Source organism: Spermophilus citellus, assembly GCF_964194105.1.
Source record: "Spermophilus citellus genome assembly, chromosome: 12".
Taxonomy (NCBI): Eukaryota; Metazoa; Chordata; class Mammalia; order Rodentia; family Sciuridae; genus Spermophilus; species Spermophilus citellus.
In genome coordinates, this window is record NC_138198.1 from 12,929 (window position 1) to 31,678 (window position 18,750).

Here is an 18,750-nt window from a genome sequence, read left to right on the forward strand (position 1 = left end):
AGCTTTTGCCTGGCATGTGTCAGGCCCTGGGTTCAATCCTCAGCACCACATATAAATAAACAAAATAAATAAATAAAATAAAAAGATCCACTGACAACTAAAAAAATATATTTAAAAAATTCTGTAGAAAACTGAAAGAATATTAATCAAAAATTGAATTGGAAAAACCTACTGCACAGAACTGGAGACCTGGAGGCCATGGGGAATTACAATACAAAATAACTCTAAAATAAGAAAATGAATCAATTAGAAACCAAAACCTTAGAGTTCCCCCACTGGGTGAGATGCTGGGATCATCAGGGCTCAAGGCTGACTATCATCTGCCCTTTTACAAATTCTGATTTTATTTCAAATGTTCATGATCTATAGAGAAAATAAAAAGAGAGAAAGGTGACTTTTCTAAAGTTATTTTATGGTATATAAAATTCTGATACAGTCAAGATAATTCATCCAATGCAGGATGTCAGTGTTTATACAACGGACGTTATTTGTGCACCATTAAAAATATACTGCCAATTAGCACAGCAGCCAGGGAGCTGCTCATCCTAGACTAGCAGGGACAGATTCTGGAGGAGGTGGAGGGAATGTCAGGAGGAGGAGGGGGCCTGGAAGATGGGTGGGGTCTGGAGAAGAGGCAGGGTCTTAAAGAGGAGGAGGATTGGGCTGGAGTTATGGCTCCCTGGTAGAAGGCTTGCCTAGCATGTGTGAGGCACTGGGTTCAAACCTTAGCACCACATGAAAATAAATAAACAAAATAAAGGCATTGTGTCCATGTGCAATTAAAAAAATTAAAAAGAGGAGGAGGGTGAGGTCTGGAGGAGGGGCAGGACAGGAAGAAGGGAAAGATCTGGAGGAGAAACAGGGTCTGAAGGAGAGGGATAATGAGCCACAAGGGGGCAGGGCCTGGCAGACTGGTGAGACCTGAGGGAGAGACAGGCCCTAGAACATGAGTAGGACATAGAGAAGCAGGGTAGGAAGGAGGGGGAAGGTGGTTCAGGAGGACAGGCAGGGCCAAAGAATATGGGTGGGGTCTGGAGAAGAGGCAGGGTCTGGAGGGGGAGACCTTAGCAAGAGAGTCCTGGAGGGGTGGCTTCTTGCTAATTAAACTCTCCACCAAAAGAAAAATGTGTGGCAGTGGTAGCTCAGTGGTAGAGTGCTTGACTAGCATGTGTGAGGCACTGGGTTTGATCCTCAGCACCACATAAAAATAAATAAAGTAAATGTATTGTGCCCTTCTACAACTAAAAATAAATTTTTTGAACAAAACTAAGCAAATATTAAAGAAAAAAGGTGGTTCATTATTCAAAATACAGGGGATATATTTTTAATAAATTCTGGCTTTGTTAGAAGTAATATATTTAAACCTAAGTGGCTCAGAAGGCTGAGGCAGAAGGATCTTGAGTTCAAAACCAGTGTCAACAAAAGCAAGGCACCAAGCAACTCAGTGAAACCCTGTCTCTATAATACAAAATAGGGCTGCCCCACACCAGGCATCTCCCTCAGGCTGCTCTGAGGAGAACTGAACCCTGGGTGTCCCTAGAGACACGACCCACAAGGCTCCCCACACCAGGAGTCTTCCTCAGACAACTCTGAAGATAAGGAAACCCCAGGCATCACTAGAGAGGTGACCCAAGAGAGTCCCCACACTGGCGTCTCCTCCAGACCGCTCTGAGGAGAAGGGAACCCCAGGCCTACTTAGAGTCATGACCTGTGAGGGTCCCAAACCCTGGCATCTCCCTCAGGAAACCCTGGAAACCCCAGAAACATGCCACATGAGGGTCCCCAAGACAGGCGTCGCCCTCAGGCTGCTCTGAGGACAAAGAAACTCCAGGCATTCCTAGAGCCATGACTCACGAAGTCTCTAAGCGAAGAGTCCGCTGAGGCTGCTCTGAGGAGAAGGGACCTCCAGGAGTCCCTGGAGGCATGGCCCACGAGGGTCCCCAACCTGGGTGTCTCTCTCAATCTGCTCTGAGAAGGGAGCTCTGCCCCTCTCTGTGGAGTGACCCAACACTCCAGTGAACTGGGGTTCTCCCAAGCTGGTCCTGAGTGGGAAACCAGCTCTCCTCACTCTCAGGGAGGCAGCATTAAAGATGGCGGTGAGGCCCTGCCCCTTCTTGACCACGCCCCTTTGGCCACGTGCACGTGCAGCGAGCTGCTCAGGGCTCAGAGGCGGGGCCTCTCCCAGCTACCTGGTGAATGTCAGTGCCTTCTTCCACCCTCAGCAGTTATTGAATAAAATCTGTTCCCACTTCTGTAACTAGGTCTGGCTGTGGCACCATGAGTAGTGGAATCTCAGGAGAGGAGAAATGGAGTCCAGGAGACCCCCTCCCTGCACTCCACCAGGCCAAGGGCTGCAGCAGCCTGAGCCAGGTGGGCAGAGGCACAGAGGGAGGCTTCCACAGGGAGTCTAGACCCTCACTCAGGCGCCCAAGGGCAGAGACCACTTCAAAGGCTTCTGGGACATGTAGTCTTTGAGACAGAGTGACTTAGCCAGGGTCTGCCCCATTTTAGAATCAGGAATTTTAAGAAAATCTGTTAATTCCCAGCCCAGGGTGACCACTGTAGGAGGGTAGAAGAACCTGAGCTCAGACCAAATTCCCAGTAGCCCCTGAGAGCATTCTAGGTCATTCAGTCTGTCCTGTGCTCTGCCCACACCATCTTTGCCCTTCAGGACCATGGAAGCTGTGTGCCATGTGTGGGCCCAGGCAACCTGGAGGACCCTGGCAGTGGACTCTGCTGTTCTACCCATGCAGCCCTCACCCCAGAAGCCAGAGGCTACAAGTAGCACATTTACCCTCATAACCCCAGGATTCTGGGTAGTCCAGTCTTGTATTCTACGATGCAGCCCAGCTGCACAGGCCTCTGTGAGCTGCAGGCTACTCAGGAACCCCTAGTGATTCTGAACAGTGTAGTCTGGCATTCTGACCATTCAGCCCTCACTCCAGAAGCCTATGGGGGCTTCAGGTAGCACTTTAACCCTCATACACCAACCCAGGATTCTGGGCAGTGTAATCTAGTCCTCTACAATGCCGCCCCCCCTCCAGAGGTCTCTAGAAATTGCAGGCTACACAGTCACTCAGGCATCCCTAGGGATTCTGGACAGAGTAGTCTGGTGTTCTGCCCATGCAGCCATCACTACAGTGGATTCTGGGAGCTGCAAGCCCCCAAGGATCATGGGTATTATAGCCTGGTGCTATGTTCAACTGTAAAGTGACTACTTAGAGCTCAGAGCCCCCAGGAATTCTGAGTATTGTAGTCAGTTCTACTCAGTCAGCCCTGACCACAGAGGTCTCTGAGAGCTGTGGGCCATTGATTATTCTGGGTTGTGCAGTCCATCCTACCTAAGTGGACTTCACCATCAAAACTCTGGGATCTGTGTAGCACAAGCCTACCTAGACACCCCTGAGGAGTCTGTGTAGTGCAATACAAAGTTTGCCCCTGCAGTACTCAAAAGGTAGGTGTCTGGGAGCTGCAGGCCCCCAGGGATTCTGGGTAGTATAGTATTGCCCTCTACCTCCATAGCCCTCACTGTGGAAGCCTCTGAGAGTTCCAGGCCACATGGACACGGGGCACCTCCAAGAATTCTAGGTAGTGTAGTTTACCTCCCTACCCTGCAGCCCTCACTATAGCAGATCCTGGGAACTGCAATTCCCCCTGAGGATTCTGGATAAGGTAGTCTAGTGTTTTGCCTGCATTTCCCTACTGCAAGTGCCATGAGAACTGAAGGCCACATGCTTGCCTTGGTACTGATAGACCTCACTGTGGAAGCCTCCTGGAATTGCAGGCAGCACATTCACAAGTGTATCCCCAGGAATTGTAGGTAGTGTAGTCTGACCTGCATAGTGCACAGCTCTCACTTCGGAGGCCTCTGGGAGTTGCAGGCTGCATACTCACCTGGGAAACACACCGCACCAAGGATTATGGATACTGTAGTTAAGCTCTCAGTCCAACAGTCCTCACAACAGAGGATCCTGAGAGCTGCTGGCACCAAGATTTGTGGGTAATATCATCCTGTGTTTTTCCTACTCACTGCAGAAAATTCTGAAACTAAAGTTCCCCCTTAGGATTGTGGGCAATGCAGTTCAATGGTTTGCCCACTCATCACAGAGGATTCTTGGAGCTGCAGTCCCTGAGGGTTCTGGATAATGCAGTCTAGTGTTTGGCCTGCACATTCCTGCTGAGGATCACAGGAGCTGAAGACCCCATGCTTTCGCTGGGACCCTGGAGATTCTAGGAAGTGAGCTCTACCAACAAAACCATCACCACCAAATCCTATGGGACTTACAGGGTTACAGGATATGTATGCATCCCCAGAGATTCTGAGCATTGAAGTCTGGTATTCTGCCCTTACAATTCTCACCCCCAGAGGCTCCTGGGCAGAGCAGGCACCCAAAAGTAATTGGCAGCATAGTTTGATTTTTTGTCAATACAGCCCTCTCTGCAGAGGTCTCTGCAAGTTGCAGGTCCCCAAGAATTATGGGTAGCACAGTCTGTCATTTGACCCATGCTGCCTTCACTGCAGAAGGCTCTGATAACTGCAATGAGGATTCTGCAGTTATCCAGGATTCTGGGTAGTACGATCCATCATAATTTTTGCATCTCTCAACCTGGAGGCTCCTGAGAGCTTCTTACTGCATTTTCATGAGCCCTTACCCTCAGGCCCCAATGAGACTCCAGGCACTGGGCCCTCCCTGCACCATCTTGAGGGGGCATTTGTGTCCTCAGACACTCAAGCCACACAAAATACATTGACATACCATGATAATGAGCAGCAAAAGCCTCAGTAAGAAATACTGTTGTAAAATAAGTTCTGCTAAAATATTACCTGAGAAAGTAAAGAACATGGCAGAACCTCCTTCTCAGCACACCAGGCAGTACACAAGAAGCTTCTTCCTCATGTTTTCCTTGCATGGATCTCAGTCATCCTGATTCCACAGTGGAGTCTCCATGGGTAGGTGTCAGGGAGAAGGAAGCTCTAGTCCTCACCATAGACATATGCACCAGGCATCCCCAGGCCATGGTATCTTTCTAGGTGTGTTCCCAGGATAAAAAAAAAAATTCTGGTCTACACCTTATATAAAGCCCCTAGGAGTCCCTAGATGTGGCATCTCTTATATGGGTCCCCAGGAGAAGGAAGTTTGATTAGGGCACAGAACACAGCCCCCAAAACAGTTGATCAGAGAAGGTTGTTCTGAGTGTCCCCACTGGCCACTGTGGGCAGTGCAGGATGCTGGGTGCTGGGTGTTCACTGTTCAGAGCTACACCCCCTTGTGCTAGGCACAATGAAGCTCTTAAATTCATAGTTCTGACTACTCCAGGTCATGATTTTGGATTGAAAAGAAATAGAGCCTACCTCCTATGTCTTGATCAGAATGGATGGAGATAGCAAGCAGCAAAGTACTCGGCCCATAGACAAAATTTCATTGATTTCCTATATTTCAGCCATCATGTAGGGGAAACAGTGAAATTTATAAACTGGAATAAGAAACATTTTAAAGCATTGATATTTAAAATAGAGACCCCAAATTTGAAGTACTTACATGTAAGTCTTAAAGTACAAACATACTTTCAGAAAATCTTGAAATGTTTATAAAGATATCAAATGAAATATAAATAAATGCAGAGATAGTCTTTGCTCAGGTCTCAACAATATAATTAAGATGAAATTATCTCAAACCTTATCTGAAGATTCAGTGCATTCCAGAAATTCCCAAGAAGCTGTTTATAAACCTAGACTAGACAGCACTGACTGCAAAAGAACACACTTCAAGAAGCCACACATATGGATGCCAGAACCTAACAAAATACTACCTAGACTTGAATTTAAAATGGGAAACTGTAAAACTCCAGAAGATGTGCATGACCACATGTTTCATGATAAGGTTTTATATGTAGCCCCCACAAAAAAATCCATAAAAGCTGGGGATGTGGCTCAGTGGTTAAGCTCCTCTGGGTTCAATACCAGCTACCAAGCAAACAAACAATAACAACAAGAAATCCATGAAAGAAAACCTGATGTGGACTGTAGTAAATTTCTCTGTAAAAAAAATCATATAAAGATAATGAAAAGACAAGTCAAACACTGGGGGAATCTTTGGAAGATATATGTCTAAAACAAACTGTGTAAAAAAATGTAGTGAGATATTCAACAATAAGACAACATAATTGGTAAAGACATGAACAGACAACTCACAAGAAATATACGACATGGAAAAGAAGCATAGAAATGATTCTTAGTATCACCTGTCATGAGGAAAGCACAAACTAAGACCCCAAGGTGCACTGCACACCTACCAAGCTGCTAAGGTCTTTACTAAGTGTAGTATCAACCATGAGGATGATGAGCAGCCACAGGCACTCTTGTGCATTGCTGTAAGAGCACACAACAGTTCAACACTATCAAAAAAAACTAGGCATTTTCCCTAAAGTTAGACATGGTGTCACCACACAATCCTAAAAATATAGAAAACTTCCTCAAAAATGTATATCTAGGGCTGGGGATGTGGCTCAAGCGGTAGCGCGCTCACCTGGCATGCGTGCAGCCTGGGTTCAATCCTCAGCACCACATACAAGCAAAGATGTTGTGTCCACCAATAACTAAAAAATAAATATTAAAAAATTATCTCTCTCTCTCTTTAAAAAAATGTATATCTAGATAACAGCATGCAATTACATATAGTAGTTCTATTCACAATGCCCCAATAGCCTAAGCAATCAGGATGTGCTTCAATGGGTAAACAAACAGCATAACTGCTATGAATCTATGCCATGGAGGCCCTGGTGTCTCTGAGCTCCCCCAGGTCTCTACTCTGGTCTGGAAACTGGACTGCCCTTACCTTTGCATACCTCACAGAGGGAAAAGTGAATTCTGAATAGAAAAACCTGTATATGCAGCTGATAAACTCAGGCTCAGTGTGCAGTTGCTGCCTATGGAAAGAGATTTCAAAGTTATGGATGTGGGTGGTAAACTCAGAAAAATGCAAGCACAACAACCCAGGCCTGCATCTTTGTCCATCCATAGGAGCTTCCAAGGATACAACAGACAAACATGGAGGCAACTCCAGGATCCCCAAAGAACCATATCTAGGGGAGAACCTGGAGGTGACTGCCATTAGGGTCCCTATGACCCACTTCTGATTAGCTTAGAGGACATTATGATACAGCTTCATACCCCCATGCCAACTTTTAATTTCATCTCTTTTCCACAGGTAGCAAATGCATCCCGAGCTTGGATTCTGTTGATTGATTAGCTTGTTTAGTGTTGTAGAGAGAGCTGTGCCACTACCTAGTCCTGATGCACAACCTCTGAAATTCACTGTTCTGGTTATTCAACATACATTTGCATATTTTAGCTAAAATAGAGCCCATCATCCCATGTTTTGATATAAAAGGATGGTGCTATGGTTTGAATATTTTCCACCCATATTTTATGTCCCCAAAGCCCTGGATCCCAGAAAGTCCAGGGCTGAACAAACCACCCCTCATATTCTCTTTCAGCTCCCCTCTTGCCATCCACACCTTGGAACAGCCAAAATATCTCTTTTAATCTCAGCAGGGAGAGTCCCTCAGGAATGTACAGAAGATGATACTCTACTTGGTCATGGTGTCTCACCTATGCCCACTGGGCCCAGCTGGCCCTTTGACAGAGTGAGCATACAACAAGCTTGGAGTAATCCAAGACAAAGTCAGATAGGTGGAAGGGAAGGGGGCCTGGCAGTCAGTATACTGAGAGTAGACATCTTTCTCCATAGGGGCTGAGCACAGAAAATAAGGAGGGGCTTCCTGCCTCCATCCAGATGACCTCTGGACACTGCACAGGTACCCCTTCCCAGGAGGTCCTGTCCTAGTCAAGGGTCAGCTGCAGGTTGGTGCCTGACTCTAGTCCCAGCAGCTTAGGAGGCTGAGGCAAGAAGATTGCAAGTTCAAAGTCAGCCTCAGCAATTTAGCAAGGCCCTAAGCAACTCTGTGACATCATGTCTCTAAATAAAATACTTAAAAAGGCTGAGGATGTGACTCAGTGGTTAAGTACCTCTGGGTTCAATTCCTGGTACAAAAAATAAGATAAATTAAAACTTTGAGCCTGAAATTGGCGTGGTTTTGCCAATTCCTGAGATGCACTCAAGGCTTATTTCCTATTGTCTCTGGGCAAAGTATTTAGCATCTCTTTAGTGGTCAGAATGCTTTAACAATTACAACTTCCTAAGCTCCAGTTTGACTCACACATTTAGTTTAACTCTGACCAAATTAAAAGGTGTTCTTTCTGCTCTGCTTTATGATCTTTGATTATTATACCAAATTTGGCTAAAAGCTGCCAGCAATATTCATGTCACTGCCTGAATTCTGTGTTGCCTTGAAATTTCTTCTGCCAGATTAATTACTCTATCACCTTTAAATTTAGCCTCACAGAACATCTCAGAACATAGGCAAACTGTAGACAACTTTTTAGAATATAACAAGAATGGCCTCTCATCCAATTTCCAACAGAGGCCTTTTCCTCTGAAACCTCATGAGCTCAGTCTTTACTATCTACAGCTATTTTATTAGTTTACTGTGTTATAGTAAGGATAAAACATTAAGAGTCAGGTGGCAGGTATTTTATTAATTTTTGGTTTTTGTTTTTTGGAAAGGGTGTAAGAAAGTCCATCATACAGCTATTATATTAGTGTTGGATGCTATACTACAGAAATTATTTTAATGTTAGAAGCTACAGTGCAGCTAATATATCTGTTGTAGATGCTGCAGTGTGTATATTGATTTTAGATGCTATAGTATGAATATTATTATTATTGATATAATATTAATATTAAACCCTACAGGGCAGCTATCATAATAGTTTTAGATGCTACTTTATGGGTATCATATTAATATTAAAGGCCACAGAGCAACCACCTTGTCAGTTTTAGAAGCTATAGTTTGTGTGTGTGTGTGTGTGTGTGTGTGTGTGTGTGTGTGTGTGTGTAGTATTCATTTTAGATGCTGTAAAATACACAGCATTTTAATATTAAAAGCCACATGGTGGGCTGGGGATGTGGCTCAAGTGGTAGCGCGCTCGCCTGGCATGCGTGCGGCCCGGGTTCGATCCTCAGCACCACATACCAACAAAGATGTTGTGTCCGCCGAGAACTAAAAAATAAATATTAAAAATTCTCTCTCTCTCTCTCTCCCCCCCTCTCTCCTCTCTCTCTCTCTTTAAAAAAAAAAGCCACATGGTACCTATACATTAATTTTTAATGCCATAGTATGCATATCATATTAATATTAAGGCTGCAAGGTAAGATATTATTTTAGTTTTTAATGCTATAGTATGGTTATCTTATTAACAATAAAGCCACAGGGAAGATATTATGTCACTTTTGGAAGCTACAAATAGATGTCATATTGGTGTTTAAGGCCACAGAGCAGCTACTCTATTAATTTTAGATTCTATACTATGGATCTCTTATAAGTATTAGGGACAAAAAATTCAGCTATTTTATTAGTTTTAGATGCTATATGTGGATATCATATTAATACCTTAGGCACATTGCCAGCTATTATATTAGTATTAGATGATATAATATGAATATTGTATTAATATTAAAAGCCACAGGAGAATGATTATATAAGGCCATAGGGAAGCTATTACATTAGTTAGAGATGCTACATTGAGGCTATAATATTAAATTCCAGGGCAAGTAATATCAATTTTTGATGCTATTATATGGATAATATGTAAGTATTAAAGGTCATGGGAAACTATTAGTTTTATACACATTGTATAGCTATTAATGTTAAAGGCAACAGGCAGCTATTATATCAGTTTTACATGCTATAATATGGACATTATAAATGTATTAAAGGCCACAGTATGGGCTGGGGTTGTAGCTTGGTGGTAGAGCACTTGGCTAGCATGTGTGAGGCACTAGGTTCAAATCTCAGCATTGCATATAAATAAATGAAATTTTAAAAGGTCCATCAAAACTAAAAAAAAAAAAGACGTAAAAAAATGCCATAGTACAGTCATTTTGTCAGTGTTAAATATATTAATATGGATAAGTTATCAAGATTAAAGGGAATAGGAAAGATATAATATCAGCTTTAAAATACTATCATCATTAAACACCACATAGGACAGCTCTTATATCAGTTTTAAAAGCTCTTATAGATATCATATTAATATTATAGGCCACAAAGCAAATATTATGTCACTTTTAAATGTTATAGAATTATATTAGTATTAAAGGCCACAGGGCAGCTGTGCTATCAGTTTCAGTTGCTATAGTAAGGATATTATATTTATATTAAAAGTCACAGGGAGGTAATTTATCAATTTTTGATGCTACATTAAAAGTATTAAAAGACACAGGATAGGGCTGGGGTTGTAGCTCAGTGGTAGAGTGCTTGCCTAGCACATGTGAGGCACTGGGTTCGATACTCAACACCACATAAAAATAAACAGATAAAATAAAGGTATTGTGTCCATATACAAAAGTAAATAAAAACAACTATAACAAAAATTTTTTAAAGTCACAGGGCAGCTATTATATTGGGTTTATAGGTCACTATATGAATATTATACTAATATTAAAGACCAAGGGCAGCTACTATGTTAGTTATAAATATCATAGTATGAATAGTATATTAATATTTAAGGCCACATGAAAGATAATATATTGCTTTTAGATGCTATATATGGATATCGTATTATTATTAAAAGCTGCAAGAGGGGCTGTTGTTGTGACTCGGTAGTAAAACACCTGCCTATGTGAGGCACTGGGTTTGAACCTCAGCATCACATAAAAATAAATAAATAAATAAATAAATAAAATGAAGGCATTGGGTCCATCTATAACTAAAAAAAAATTTTTTAAAGCCACAAGATATATTACATCAGTTTTTTAGATGTTATTTAATGAATATCATATTAGTACTAAGAGCACTGGGCACATATATTAGTTTTAGATGTTATAATATAGATATACTATTAATACTCAGAGCCACAGGGTAGTTATTATATTAGTTTTAGATGCTATAATATGAATATTGTATTAATATTAAAGGCTACAGGGCAGTTATTATATTACTTTTAGGTTTACAGGATAGATATAATCTTAACATTAAATTCCACATTTCAGCTAATATATCAGTTTTAGATGCCATAATATGGATATCATATTAGTTATAAAGTTCACAGAGGAGCTATTATATCAGTTATAATTCCATAGTATGGATGACATATTAGTATTAAAAGGGCACAAGGGGGGCTGGGGATGTGGCTCAAGCGGTAGCGCGCTCGCCTGGCATGCGTGCGGCCCGGGTTCGATCCTCAGCACCACATACCAACAAAGATGTTGTGTCCACCGAGAACTAAAAAATAAATATTAAAAATTCTCTCTCTCTCTCTCTCTCTCTCTCTCTCTCTCTCTCTCTCTCTCTCACTCTCTTTAAAAAAATAAAATAAAATAAATAAATAAAAAGGCACAAGGCAGCTCTTATTTCAGTTTTAACACTAATATTATGTGCACACTATGGCATACAAAACTGATATGATCACTGCCTTTTGGCCTTTAATATTAATATCCATGCAATGGCCTATAAAACTAATATAAAAGCTGCCCTGTGACCACATTATGATATTACATTAATATTAAAGGCAACATGACAGCTACTATATTAGTTTTAGTTGCTGTATTATGGATATTATAGTAGTATTATTACAGTGGTCCACTTTATACTTTGAATATAGCCCTTTCTGCTCTGCCACTATAAGGTCCTTGCTTAGCATCTGGATGGCCATCTTAAATGACAGCTGCCATTTTAAGGAAAAAGTTTCACTTTCCCACCCAAGGCCCTTTCTGAGAAAGGCTCATCACTCCCTCATACCAACCCAAACCTTAACCTTTAGTATTAGAATCCTCTGGGCTCTGAATCCTGTACCTGCCCTATAAAAATCCCAGAATTCAAGCCTGTTTTGCCTCTCTTTCCTACAGAGAGATGGCCATTATTTGTCAGCTCTGACAAACTCTGGGGTGTATCTCTGCCTGGTCTCCGTCTTTCATTTCTCGATTACCCATCTCTTGTTCCTTGCTTTCCCTTCATCCGCTGTAACTATCTTTTAATATAGTAGAATATTTTTATTGATTTTTTAAAAATAAATGACTAATATAGTAGAATATTGAAATTGAAAACAGTTGTCTTTTTAAAAAATTTTTTGGTTTGGGTTGTAGATGGATACAATACCTGTTATCTTATTTAATTTATGTGTTAGGAAAGTATTCTACCACTGAGCCAAAACTACCACCTCCCCCACCAACTTATTTTTTAGAAGGACATATTTCTTGGGGCTGAGGTTGTGGCTCAATGGTAGAGAACTTGATATATATATATTTCTTTATTTCTCTCTATGCTCCTCCCTAATCTCTCCCCTCCCTAATCTCAGGGGAAACAGGATTACCTTTCCCATTTAGGAAGATTTCTCTGTCCTTAAGTATACATCCACCTTAGGAATTAAGTCATACAGAATTTGGGGATGGTACAAGAAGATCTCAGAAATTACTATCTCTGAAATTAACAAGTAGATTACAATTCCAGACAGAGAACACATGCAATGTAGCTTTTGAATAATCTCTTTAAAAGGCCTCTGTTCCTGATGGGCAGAATCATGGACTTTGGGACAGGAGTCCCCTGTGTTTCTCCTTTGCTATCAAAGCAATAAACCTTCTTTTTCCTTTTTCTCAAAACTGTGCACTCATTATAGGATTGACATTGAGCATAAGAACTGAGTTATGGAAACAGTATTAAAGACCAGAGTGCAAGCTTATATTAGTTTTGGATACTATAGTATTGATATCATAATGCTATTAAATGTTATATGGTAGCTATTAAATTAATTCTAGATGCTATTTATGGATATTACATTAGCATAAAAAGTCAAAGGGCCACTATTATATTATTTCTAGGCAGTATTGTTTTAGTAAGCTTTTTTTTCCACTGTGTCTAAAATTTGTGACAAGAACAATTTTAGAGAATAAAAATTTTGATTTGGCACTCACAGTTTCCAAAGTCTCCATTCACAGAAAGTGGATTCATGTCTCTGGGCCTGAAGTGAGACATAATACCATCACCTCACCCAAGGGTGTGGAGAAGGAAAGTGGGTCAGAACATGCCAAACAGGAAGGAGAGACCAGGGAAAAAATATATTCCCAAAGGAATGCCTCCAGTGCTCCTCCAACCACACTTTACCTACCTACAATTATTAAGTTTTCCTTATGGGTGAATTAACATGTTGATCAGTTTAAGGCTGTCACTATCCAATCATTTCACCTGCAAACTTTCTTGCATTTTCTCTCACATGAGTTTTCATATCTAAACCATATTATTCTGACCCTGGCCCAGAAAAGCTCAGGTCCACCACTCACAAGGCAAAATATTTTGAGTCCATTTCCAAGAGACAAAATATTCTCATATTCTCATTCTCTCCCTCCCTCCTCCCTCCTCCCTTCTCTCTCTCTCTCTCTCTCTCTCTCTCTCTCTCTCTCTCTCTCCCTCCCTCCCTCCCTCTCTCTCTCTCCTTTTATTACCAGGGGTCAAACCCAGGGCTTTGTGGATGCAAGGCAGATGCTTTGCCACTGAGCTACATCCCAGCCCAAGAGTCCATATATTCTTAACAACATACTCAAAAGGCCAAGTCCAAAGTCTCTTCTGAGATTCAAGGCAAATTCTCTGCAATGAGCTCCCATAAAAATCAAAAGCAAATTACATAAAAATCAACAAATAACAGCACAGGGTCTTTTAAAGAAGGGGTGGTGTCAAGGAGAGATAGATGAGGATGGTGGAAACATAAGGTTAAGAGAATAATTATATAAAATAAGCCCACTGTACTGACTCCCCACATGCTTTCTTTGCCAAAAAAGCAATCTGCATGCAACACTGCCTAGCCTGGGGGGACCGGATATGTCACATTCCTGCTTCTTCCTGCCCTTAGGCACATATGTGGGGGGTCTGGGGTATATAAAAGAGCAAGACACACCCATCCCCACAGACATTCAACTCTGAGCTCCCTTCTCTTTGGAGAAGTCTATCTTCATTTCTTTCTTAAATAAAACTTGGTTTCTATGCTTACCTAAGCATTTCATGGGTGTTTAATCTTCAACATCAGGGAAATAAGGACCTGTTCTTGATCTCCAAGACTGGTATCAGTGGGACCAAACAAACACTAACACTCAACTGGGCACACAAAACCTATAGTTCCACAACCAGCATCTGAGGCACATGGCATGGTGATGTTCTCTCCAAAAGGGCTTGTGCAGCTCTGCCCTATGGCTTTGCTGGTTGCAACCCACAAGACTCTCTCAGCTTATACATCTGTTTGATTCCCACAGCTTTCCTTGGCAGACTCTCCATGGTACTGGAATCTCTTAATCTTGGGGGTCTCCACTACAGTTCCAGCTGCCTTCTCACTTCATACATCACATTCTCAGAGGCTACCCACAGCAACTAACCATTTTCCTGGCCTCACAGGTTTTCCTTTGAAATCTCAGTGAAAGCCTCCCTAACTCCCTAACTCCAATGTCCCCCAATCAAAAAAAAAAAAAAAAAAGAAGATAATAGAAAAAGCACCATGTGGTTGATGCCAAGTTCTTTTACCATCTCAACCAGTAGGCAAGATTTCTATGACTATGGCTGTAGTATCCTCTGAGTGCCTGGCATGGTGAAACAACTTCCCAACCCTCTTGTTCAAGCAGGTGCACAAATGGTCTCAAAGAATTTTTACTTTTATAACCTTGAGCCAGAGATAGGTGAAATCTTTTCAATTCCTAAGATGCCCACAAGCCATCTTTTATATTGTCTCTGGGTAAAGTAATTTAGCATCTCTGCAGTGGTGGTAATGTCCTGAACAATAACAACTTCCTTCATCCCAGTTTTACATTTTTCTGGGCAAACTGGAAATTGTTAAAATCTTTCTGCTCTGCTTTCTGATCTGATCCACAGTAAATTTGACTAAAGGTCACCAGCAATATCCATCTCACTACCTGAATGCTGTGTTGCCTTGAAATTTCCTTTGCCAGATTAATTAGTTCATCGCCTTTTAATTCAACCTCATAGAATGTCTCAGGACACAGGCAAAATGTAGACAACTTCCTAGCAAGAGTGTAATATGAATGCCCTCTAGTCATATTTCAATACAGTCCTCTTCCTCTGGAACCTTACAACTCCATTCTTTGTTTTTTACAATCCTATTGGCATTTTAGACTTCTGAGAACCCACCAGAATCCCTCATTAAGCTCCACCTGCAACTTACTAAACCTTTCCCAGCTTTATCTCTAAATATTTCAAACTTTCTCCCCCAACAAACCATCTCTAAAGACTACTGAATCGTATAGATTATTCATAGCAAAAACCCACTCACTGATTTAGTCAGCTTTTTCACCACTGTGACCAAAAGATCTGACAAGAAAAAATTTAAAAAGGAAAAGCTTATTTGCTGCTCGTGGTTTCAGAGGTCTCACTCCAAAGACACACAATTCAATTGCTCATTTTAAAAAAAAATTTTAGTAATCAATGGACTTTTATTTATTTATATGCAGTGCTGAGAATTGAGCCCAGTGCCTCACACATGCTAGGCAAGCACTCTACCTCTGAGCTCTTGGTCCAAATTGAAGCAGAACATCATTGCCAAAACTGTAGAGAAGAAAAGCTGGCAAACAAGAAGGAGAGGGAGGGGGGGCACGAGCGCTCTTCTCCCCAGGGACAAAATATTAACCTCAAGGGAATGCCACCATTTACCCACCTTGTCCAGTTACCACCCAGTTAATCCCTATCAGTGGATAATTAGGTTAATGCTTTCATTAAGTTGGTGCACTGATGTAGGTTAATGCTCTCAGGATCCAGTCATTACACATTTAAATTTTATCTCATTGACTCACATGAGTTTTTTAAAGGATAACTCATATCTAAACCACAATAGCTATGGATACCATAAAAACATGAAAGGACACAGGGCAGCTATTATATTAGCCTTAGGTGCTACACTATGGATATCATATTAGTATTAAAGATCACAGGGAGATACTATTTTGCTTTAGATGTTATAGTATGTATATTATATTTGGATTAGAGACCACAGGGTAGCTATTATATTAGTTTTTGATGTCATGTTATGAATATTATTTTAGTATTAGAGGCCATGATGTGGACATTATATTAATATGGAAGCTGTTATATTAGTGTTCAAGGCTACTCTGTGGACACTATATTTGTATTAGAGGCCACATATGGTCACAATAGCATCAAAGGCTACTATGGATAATACATTAGCATTATAGGCTGCACACAGACAACATGTTAGCATTATCACTCCACCGTAACAGTATTATGACACTGCCATATCCATGAAAGTGGCACATACCCTCTGGTGGTCATTAGGACCCAGCACAGAATGCTTCAATTCAGTGGTGTATGGGCACCCCATGACATTCCTGAGAAATGGATGAAATTCAGTACTGTATCTAGATTACTCAAGGCCATGATTTTGGAAATTCAAACTAAAATGAAACCCAGTATCCTTGTTTTTTTAAGAAATGGTGATTGAGGGCTGGGGATGTGGCTCAAGCTGTAGTGCGCTCGCCTGGCATGCGTGCGGCCCGGGTTCGATCCTCAGCACCACATACCAACAAAGATGTTGTGTCTGCCAAGAACTAAAAAAAAATAAATATTAAAAATTCTCTCTCTCTCTCCTAACTCTCTCCTCTCTCACTCTCTTTAAAAAAAAAAAAAAGAAAAAGAAATGGTGATTGAACAAATTATTCAAACCTTATTAAGTGAAATGAATGTAGACACAAACAGAAACTCCTACAAAAATTAACTCATAATAGTCCACAACTAAAATGTGATAAAACTAAAAAAAAAATCTGGAAAGAAATAAGAAAATCTATGTAATCTTAGATTTAGTAATGGTAGTGTATATTTGTTTTGGGGGGTTTTGAATGTAGGGCCTCACACATGCTGTACAAACTTTCAAATACTGAGCTACTTCGCCAGTCCTTGCAGATGAGTTTTAACTCACAATACCAAATACCAATTGACTGAAAAAAAAATACCAATAACATGGACTTTATAAAGTTCAATTTTTTACGAAGTGCACTGTTGCATGCCAACAACCCCAATTACTGAAAAGGTTGAGGCAAGAAGATTGCAAACTTGAGCCCAGCCTAGGAAATTTTTAAAGGATGGGATTAGCTCAGTGGTAGAGCACTTGCCTAGATTATGTGAGCCCTGTGGTACAATCCCCAGCACCACACACACACAACTCACATATGCACACATGCAAACACAAACACACACACACACACACACACACACACACACACACACACTTTTTTCCTACTCTGTAAAAGATGGCACATAGTTATACAAAACGATGCTCAGCATCCCATATCATCAGGGAATCATAAATTAAAACAATAGTGAGGTAGTATGGCACAGCTATTAGAACTGCTGATCTCTAAGAAACAGCAGTGCACCAACAGCTGCAGGATGTGAGATACCAGCAGTCTCAGGCATTACTAGGAGAACATGTGGCATGGCCATTTTGGAAGATGATGTGCCAGTTCTTCCCAAAGCAAAAAAGTCCAATCTATAACCCAACAGTGTCCCTATAAATCACCTTCTTTTAGAGAAATTCTTTGAAAAAGTATGTCAAAACAAAACTAGCATATAATTATGAATAGCAGCTCTATGATGCTGATCAGATCACAAATAAGAATGTCCTCCCAGGGCTGGGGATGTGGCTCAAGTGGTAGCGTGCTCGCCTGGCATACATGCGGCCCGGGTTCAGTCCTCAGCACCACATACAAAGATGTTGTGTCCGCTGAAAACTAAAAAATAAATATTAAAATTCAAAAAAAAAAGAATGTCCTCTGATACCTGAATGCATAACCAACACAGAATATAAAGGAATGAACTACCACCCTACACAGAGAAATAGATAAGTTCTACCTGGTGTGAAATAAGCCAGGCTGAAGAGGCTACATGCTGTATGGTTTACCTTTTATGACATTCTAGAAAAGACAAAATTACAGAGGAAGAGTTGTGCAGGATGAGGCCCAGGTGCCTCCCAGCACAGGAGTCTCCATCTACATGGAGTTGTGGTGCACCACCCTTCCTGTGGTTTTTCTCATGACCATCCTCCATCCTGAAGCTTCCCTAGAGCCCACCAAAAGTCCTTATTAAAGCACAAGCCCCTCCTAGGCCCCCAGGAGATTCTGCAGGATTTAGGAGCTCTGTGCAAATAACCAAGGTAAAAGAATCAATATTAGGACAAAAAAATGCTCCTAACACCTCTGTCACTCAGCAAATATAAAGATTTTAGGAGTGCTGCACCAGGAACTGGGTGCAGAGGCTGAATGTGTATTTCTTATTATGTCACAGCCCATAATCTGGAACAATAATGAATTCATTGCTCATAATGGAACAATGAATTAATTATATGGCAGAAACTGGGAGCTAGATTTCCCACTGATGGGGTGAGAATTTATGATAAACAAGGGATGAAGGCAGAGGGATCTATGTCATAATGGGTCAGAATCCATTGACTGCAGATCAGTATAAACTCACATTTTGCTTAATATATTCACAGATGGTTCCACATAAACATAGTTATAACTAGGGGGTATGAAAAGATTAGAATACACATAAACTTCTAACATGTCTGATTTCTGCTTCTAATAATTCAAATGCAACCATTTAAATATGATCAAAAGTGCATGTACT